This window comes from Jatropha curcas, chromosome 7 (genome assembly GCF_041381405.1).
Source record: "Jatropha curcas cultivar XTBG-Jc1 chromosome 7, XTBG_Jcur_1.0, whole genome shotgun sequence".
NCBI lineage: Eukaryota > Viridiplantae > Streptophyta > Magnoliopsida > Malpighiales > Euphorbiaceae > Jatropha > Jatropha curcas.
In genome coordinates this window covers 8,864,172-8,872,199 of record NC_143157.1, presented here as the reverse complement: position 1 = coordinate 8,872,199, position 8,028 = coordinate 8,864,172, and positions in this window count along the sequence as shown.

The following is an 8,028-nucleotide window of genomic DNA, read 5'->3' as shown; positions in this document are numbered from 1 at the left end:
GTTGTTCTCCTTGCTCCCTTGAGTTCCATGGATGAGTGATGGCAGATTCGTATCATTCCCCCTTTCCTCAAAAAGATTTGTCCTCAAAAAGATTTGTCCTCAAATCTGCATCCATGTCAAAAGGAGACAAATCACTAACATTGAAAGTAATGGAAACACCATACTCACCTGGTAAGCCTATCTTGTAAATGTTGTCATCAACGTGCTCCACGACTTGGAATGGTCCATCTCCACGTTCATCAAGCTTAATCTTTCCTTGGTTGGAAAACTTTTCCTTGCGAAAATGTACCCAAACCCAATCTCTAGGTTTAAACACATCATGCCTTCTTCTCTTGTTGGCACGGTTGGCATAGCCTTTGTTCTTCATGTTCATATGAACCCTAGCCTTAACGTGCATCTCCTTCACCAATGTAGGCTTCTTCTTACCATTAGGGAAACCCTGCAACAAAGAAACAGAACTAGAAGGTAGAGAAGAAGTGTCAATGTTAGTCAAATTACGCAAAAAATCCTTAAACCGAATCATTAGGACCGGTCTACCCTCTCCAACACTACTTTGTTTCCTTCCCTTTTTCAAATTAAGAGTTTGTTTCTTTCTCTCCTCTCTCGGTGTTTCACTCTCTAATGGGCCATTAATTTGTTTTGTATCTTTTGTGGCCTCTTTCTCCTCTTTTTCTTCACTCTTTTCACTCTTTTATTCTTTTGAAATCTCATTCTCATTTTTCCTTAAGGCCGAAACCTCTCTTTCTCTCTCAATTATCTTCCTTTGATCTTCATATACTTCTTGAGGTGATAATGGATTAAGAACCATCTTTTTATCCTCAATTGAAGATTGGCAATCCTCTTTTGGAAACACATCTTCAAATTCTTGCAAAGGATCAACAAACACACTTGGCAAAGATGGGTTAGGATCATTGATGGTCAAACAAACTTCTTTGCACAAAGGTACAACTATAGGTTGAATTTGTCTTTCCTTTTCTTCTCCCTCTTTCTTTTTATTTTTACTCAGTATATTTTCACTCATTTTATTTTTACACTCTTTTTCTTTATTGACAGTCTCAAAACTCATCTTTTGATTTCCATATTGGTCTTCACACGCTTCTTTTGAGGAACATGATCTTGGGCCAGTCATCGATCCATCCTTTGTGAATGAATACCTATTGAGGTAATCCACATTTTTCCTTCCTTGCACCCTTCCTGACTTATTGTTCAAATCCCTAAAGTAATGAGTAGGGACAAATTTTTTGTGCATCAACTCCTTCATGATCTCCCATGGTGGTAAAGGTTGCATTCCTTTTCTTTTTTTGTTTAATAGCAATTGTTCCCACCAAAACATAGCATAACCCTTGAATTTGATAGTTGCAAGGTGAGATTTCTTTTCTTGAAAATAATTATGGCATTCAAAGATTTGTTCTACCTTTCTTTCCCATTCAAGGTATTCTTCAGCGTTGTTGTTACCATAAAATTCTGGAATCTTCATCTTGATGGATTCAAAGTGCCTATCAACCTTACCAACATCAGTGTTTCTAGCCTCCTCTTCATTATGGGCTTGAAATCTAGGAGTACGTTGATGAGCTCTTGTTGCATTAGAGCTTCGGGCTGCTTTTATTTCTTGCAATTCTCCCCTCATGTCTTGGACAAGATTATTGAAAGTTCTAAATTGTCCTTGGATTGCTTCCATGAAAAGCTTCAATTGAGGGTCCTCTATTTGACTTTCATCCCCATTACCCTCTCCAGATTTGCTCAAAGTCATTGTTAATATTCAAAGAGAAAACACAAAAGATTTGGGTTATTGGTAAATCACTCCCTCACGTGTTTACACTCCTTTGATCACTCATTGCAATTCCTCCAATTGAACTTCAGAATCTTAGGCTAACCAATTCAACTCAAAAGCATGTTTAGAAACAAGGAATAAATCTTAACAATAAAAGCAAGCACAAATTCTAGAAAGAAGACTCAAAACGAGATGGATAGTAGCACAAGAATATAAGTAATACACTACTGTAATTATCAATTAGAGTGTAGTAAACAAGCAAACACACCCTAACAATGTAATAGAAGCAATAGAAAGCTCAAACAAAAATAAAGAAACTAGAATTTAAAAGACAATTACTGGATATAATGTATGAATTTAGCTTACTACAAAGCAAACCAAATATGGATCTAATTAATTCTACCCAAAACAAAGCAAGCAATCAAAGAAAAATCCAAAAATTCATTTTTTTTTTTTTTGGATATAATGTATCCTCCCTTATCCTTTCAATGTAACCCAATTTAGGTAGGATTAGATTTTGACAAGGACTGTAGTGGATATGCTTAATCTTAAAAAGATATGGATAACTAATTTTTGTTACTGTATCCACAAAGTAGTTAAGATTAGATTTTATCAAAAGATTATAGTGTATAAACTTAATCTCCACAAAATAAGGTGAAATCCCTAAGATTTAGGAACAAAATCCCTATGAATTAGGAACAAAATCCACACAATAACTCAAGCTTCAATGGTGGACGAATTTGATTGGATTTTATCAAAGATTATAGTGGATAAACTTAATCTCCACAAAATAAGGTCAAATCCCTAAGATTTAGGAACAAAATCCCTATGAATTAGGAACAAAATCCACACAATAACTCAAACTTCAATGGAGGACGAATTTGATTGGATTTTATCAAAGATTATAGTGGATAAACTTAATCCCACAAAATAAGGTCAAATCCCAAAGAATTAGGAACAAAAATCCCATAAAATAATGTCAAATCCCTAAGAATTAGAAATAAAATCCCACAAAATAAGTTCAAATCCCTAAGAATTAGGAACAAATCCCACCAAATATGGTCAAATCCCTAAGAATTAGGAATAAAATCCACACAACTCAAGCAATATTAATGGTGGACGAAAATTTTTATACTCTTTTTTTTTCCAATCAACAAGATCTAAGATCAAAACTTCCAGACTTGAACAAGAACGAAATTAATAAATTTAATTGAAGCAAAAACGAATTGAACTAACCAAACAAGAAAACAAACACAAAAGACACAAGATGAACAAGAAAACAAACACAAAAACAAGAAGAACAAGAAAACAAATAAACACAAACCCTAGAACTAAGATAAATAAGAATTTACCTTAATCTTTGGCTCTGATACCAAACTGACGCGGAACCCAATGGAAATAAATTCCATGAACTCTATGACAAGTTTTGGAAGAGATCAAAGATCTAAATAAATTCCCCTCTATGGCACCCAAAGCTTAAAGAAGCAAGAACACCAATAATAGAGTAGAAGAATAAGATAAACGCCACAAAGAATTGATAAGTTTACCTTGATTCTTGATGCAATTAGAAGAATGCAATCTCACACTCTCTCCAAAGCAAGGGACACGCCTAAGCATGAAAGAAGAAGTTCTATTTCATTGATTGAATAATAATGTGAATAATTACAAAATAACAAGCTATTTATACTAATCTAAGAGGTCCAGATCCTTAAAGGATCTCCAGATCCTTAAAGGATTTAGAGTTAGCTAAGGAGTAGGATTTAGCAAATCTAAACCAACTAAGGTTATGACTAGCGAATCTAAACAACTTAAGGATTTGGTTAACTAATCCAAATCAACTAAAGATTAGCTAAATCTAAATAAATCTAGGATAAGGAATAATTAATCCAAACCAACTAAGGATAAGGAGTAATTAATCCAAACCAACTAAGGATAAGGAATAATTAATCCAAACCAACTAAGGATAAGGACTAACTAATCCAAACAAATTAAGGATAAGGAATAATTAATTCAAACCAACTAAGGATAAGGAATAATTAATCCAAACCAACTAAGGATAAAAATTAAAAGGGTGGCCCAATTTATTGTGGCCCAACCCATTAACAACATTACAACTCAAAACTAACAAAAATGGGCTAACTTATTATGCCAAAGTTAGGCTCTAGTATGGCCAGGGCATGCCATATGCTGGAATTTCAGATTCCATCTCAACATGTGGTTCCATTAATGTGAGAAACTTAGGTGTTCTCCATGCTTCCTTGAGATCTATGGTTGAGTGGTAGCGATTCCGTATCAGGAATAATGAGTTTTCTTGGTCATGCAGGATTCTACAGGAGATTCATTAAAGACTTCTCCAAAATCACAAAACCTCTTTGCAATTTATTAGTGAAAGATGTTCCTTTTAATTTTGACAAAGAGTGTTTAAATGCTTTTAATAGGTTGAAGAAGGAGTTGATCTCAGCCCCTATCATTACTACACCAGATTGGACTCTTCCCTTTGAACTTATGTGTGATGCTAGTGATCATGCTGTTGGAGTTGTTCTTGGGCAAAGAAAGGAAAAGAAGTTATACGTCATTTATTATGCTAGTCGCACATTGAATGATGCGCAATTAAATTATGCCACTACTGAAAAAGAATTGCTAGCTATTGTTTTTGCTTTTGACAAATTTAGGGCTTATTTAATTGGAGCCAAAACAATAGTTTACACTTATCACTCGACTATCAAATATTTGCTAGAAAAGAAAGATGCAAAACCAAGACTAATTCATTGGGTGCTTTTATTGCAGGAATTTTGTAACGTCCCATTTTTCTATGTCTGAAATAGTAGGTTGTGACATCCTACTGAATTGAGTCGTTGCTTAGAGTCGAGTCGGGCTGATCTAAAACCCAGTTTGAGTCATTAGAGTCCAGAGTGGGGTAGAATAGGATGTAACTGAAATAATGAAAAGAAGTGGCCTTACTTGAAGGAAGCAAAAAGATCAAAGTATAAGGATTAGGACTTACTTGCACTAAAAGATAAAGCTTAGGTATTAAGTTGTAACCTATTGACACTTGAGGTACCATTTGGTAATTTTCACACAAAATCATGATATTTTTGGAGTCTACCCGAGACTTCCATTTCACTTTCCCTTTTTTCATCTTTATCTTCTTCATCTCCTTCATCATCTTCATCTCCTTCATCTACTTCCTTTACCTTACTTTCCCTTCCTTTCTCCATCAATTTTCATGGGATTCAAGCATTAATTCAACTTCTATTTTATCCAAGTAAGTAGACTTTCTTAAGCTCTATGTTATCCAACCTCTAATTTAGTTATATTGTAGATGTTTCATCAAAGTTCTTATGTATAGGAGAGGGGAGCTCAAAGGTAGAAGAAATAGGAAGCTTAAAAGAAGAGCTCAAGCTTTTTGGAGTGAAGGTGTGCTATCTCTTTCAGTTTAATTAATTTCCTTGCATGAGAATTTGTGTGGTGTGTTGATAATGAGAAAATATGTTGCTTAATGTTGAGTAAGAGAACTAGAAATGGTGAGAAAGCATGGGATGAAATGAATAAATGAAGTAGATATTGAGTTCATGCTGAAACAGGTTTTGCTGGAAAATTTACTAGTAACTTCACCTTGATTTTGACCCCATTTAATGATGGAATTAGGAAGTGGTCTAGAAAAGTTATTTGTTCCGCTATATGTTAGCTTTCAATGGGTTTTTGAATCACCCAAATCGGAGTTGTAAATTGAGAGATATGACCAAAATAGTACAGACTGCGCAGGATGGAAAACACGACGCGCGCTCGGGAATTTCATGTCGAGCTCGCGAATTTGTCCTGTGAACTCTCTGACTCTCATTTTGTGCTTCTCGCGCTCGCGAATTTCATTGCGTGCTCACGAATCTCACCTGTAAACTCACTGACCCTCATATGTGCTTCTCGCGCTCGCGACTTTGCATGGCGCGCTCGCGACTTCTGTTTTGATACTCTTTTGGACCTCATTTTCTATGCAATTGTATTCCTTTGCTCAACTTGTATGCCTCCAATCATTTTAAAACAAAAAGACAACATGACCACATGTATAAACACAAAATGCAAGCACGCAAATGATGTGAAACTAACATGACACAAGTTGCCCGCTTGGCGAGGCTATCAGCATACAAGTAAGCAGTATGGTTTATGAAATTATAAAGATGTTAATATGCTTTTGTTTTATACTATTGACATACCTCTAATATGCTCCATTGAGGTTAGGTAGAAACCACGTAGATAAGGCTATGTCGCGACATAGGATAACAGATCTGCGCCCCATACAGTTTGGTACTCCGGCTACAGATTGCATAATCATACAGTATTCATACAGTTTCATACAGTACCTCTTATCACTTTGGTTTCACTATAACCTTATGGAGCTATACAGTTATATTGACTACAAATTGCATAATCATACAGTACAATGAGCAGCAAGTACGATGATGAAAGTATCATGATATGTGTGCTTACATTCCATATGTGATTACATGTTTATTAAAATTGCATAATCATACAGTATAATGAGCAGCAAGTACGATACTGAAAGTATCATGATATGTGTGCTTACATTCCATATATGATTACATGTTTTACATATGTATGTGCTTACTTGTTTCTTTATTCATTGCGATATTCACTGAGTTTGAATAAAAGTTGCAGAATTCATATAGCATAAGGAACATCAGGTACATCATGAAAGTATAATGTTATGTGTGCTTACTAGTTTATTTATTTAGTTCTTATGGAGCCATAAAGTTATGAAATTTTATGATTTATACCTTATATGAAGCGACTAAAAAGTGCATAAGTCATACAGCATACTGAACAGCAAGTAAGACAATGAAAATATAATGTTATGTGTTCCTACATGTTTATTTATTTAATTCATACAGCATAATGAACATCAGGTAAGATCACGATAGTATCATGATATGTGTGATTAAAGGTTCATGTAAAGGAGTTATGAGATAATTAGAACTAAATTATTTATGGTATGAATTAGAAGTTTATTCTTTGCTATAAAGATATATTTATGTTGAAATTTACTGAATCTATGATTTTCAATGCTTTTATGAAATTTGTATTTTAAGTTAGTTGTCATCACACTTTGTTAAGTATGTGAATTATGAGCACCACTGAGTTTTATACTCAGCGCGTCGATTTTTATCACGCATAGGTTGAAGATTGTGGTTGCTACTTGAAGACTTGAAGAGTACTATCAAAGCAGAAGTGACTAATTTGGGAGTAGTAGATTGAGAGTTATATAATTAAGAATTATGGCATGTATAATTATTACATTTGTTAAAGCTTATGTAATTGGAAATATAAGTGAAGCATATAATTATTTTCGTGTAAGTAGTTGGAGATAAGAATAATACTTATGAAATGATTGAATATGAAATATGTTACTATAGTTGGTATGATTAGGTCATGAAGACTTGATATATATAATGAATGCAATTAATTGCTGGATATTAAATGCTATTGAGGATTTATACAATTATGAAAAGATATATAAAATGTTATTGCGTTCTGACGATTAGTTGGAAATATTGGAAGTTTGGAATTTAATTGGGAGTGTTTTGTATTCATATTCAGCATACAGGATGATATCAGCATGACAGGACATAAGTTCAACCAGATTGTAGCGTCTCGGCTCGGTTCATTCGGGTTAACGGGTAGACCGGGAAGGGATGTTACAAATTTGATCCGAAAATTCGCAACAAAAAGGGCACCGAAAACCTTGTGGCTGACCACCTTTCCAGGCTAGAATTGGGGCAAAAAGATACAACAGAATTACAAATCAATGAAAACTTTCCCCATGAGCAACTTTTACTGTTGGCAAACACACAAGCCCCCTAGTATGCTGATATAGTTAACGACCTTGTTTGCAAAATCCCTCCTCCCAACTTTTCTTATCAACAAAAGAAAAAATTCTTCCATGATATCAAATACTAATATTGGGAGGAGCCTTTTTTGTTCAAATACTATGGTGATCAGCTATTCCGGCGATGTATATCGGAAGCAGAAATGGAGAGTGTCCTTAAATTTTGCCATTCAATGGAATGTGGGGGACACTTTGGAGCAAACAAGACAGCAGCACGTATATTGGAAAGCGTTTTGTATTGGCCTAATCTATTTAAAGATGCTTTTAACTTTGTTCATCTATGTGATCGTTGTCAAAGGTTAGGTAACATTTCGAAGAGACATGAGATGCCCTTAAATAACATCCTTGAAGTCGA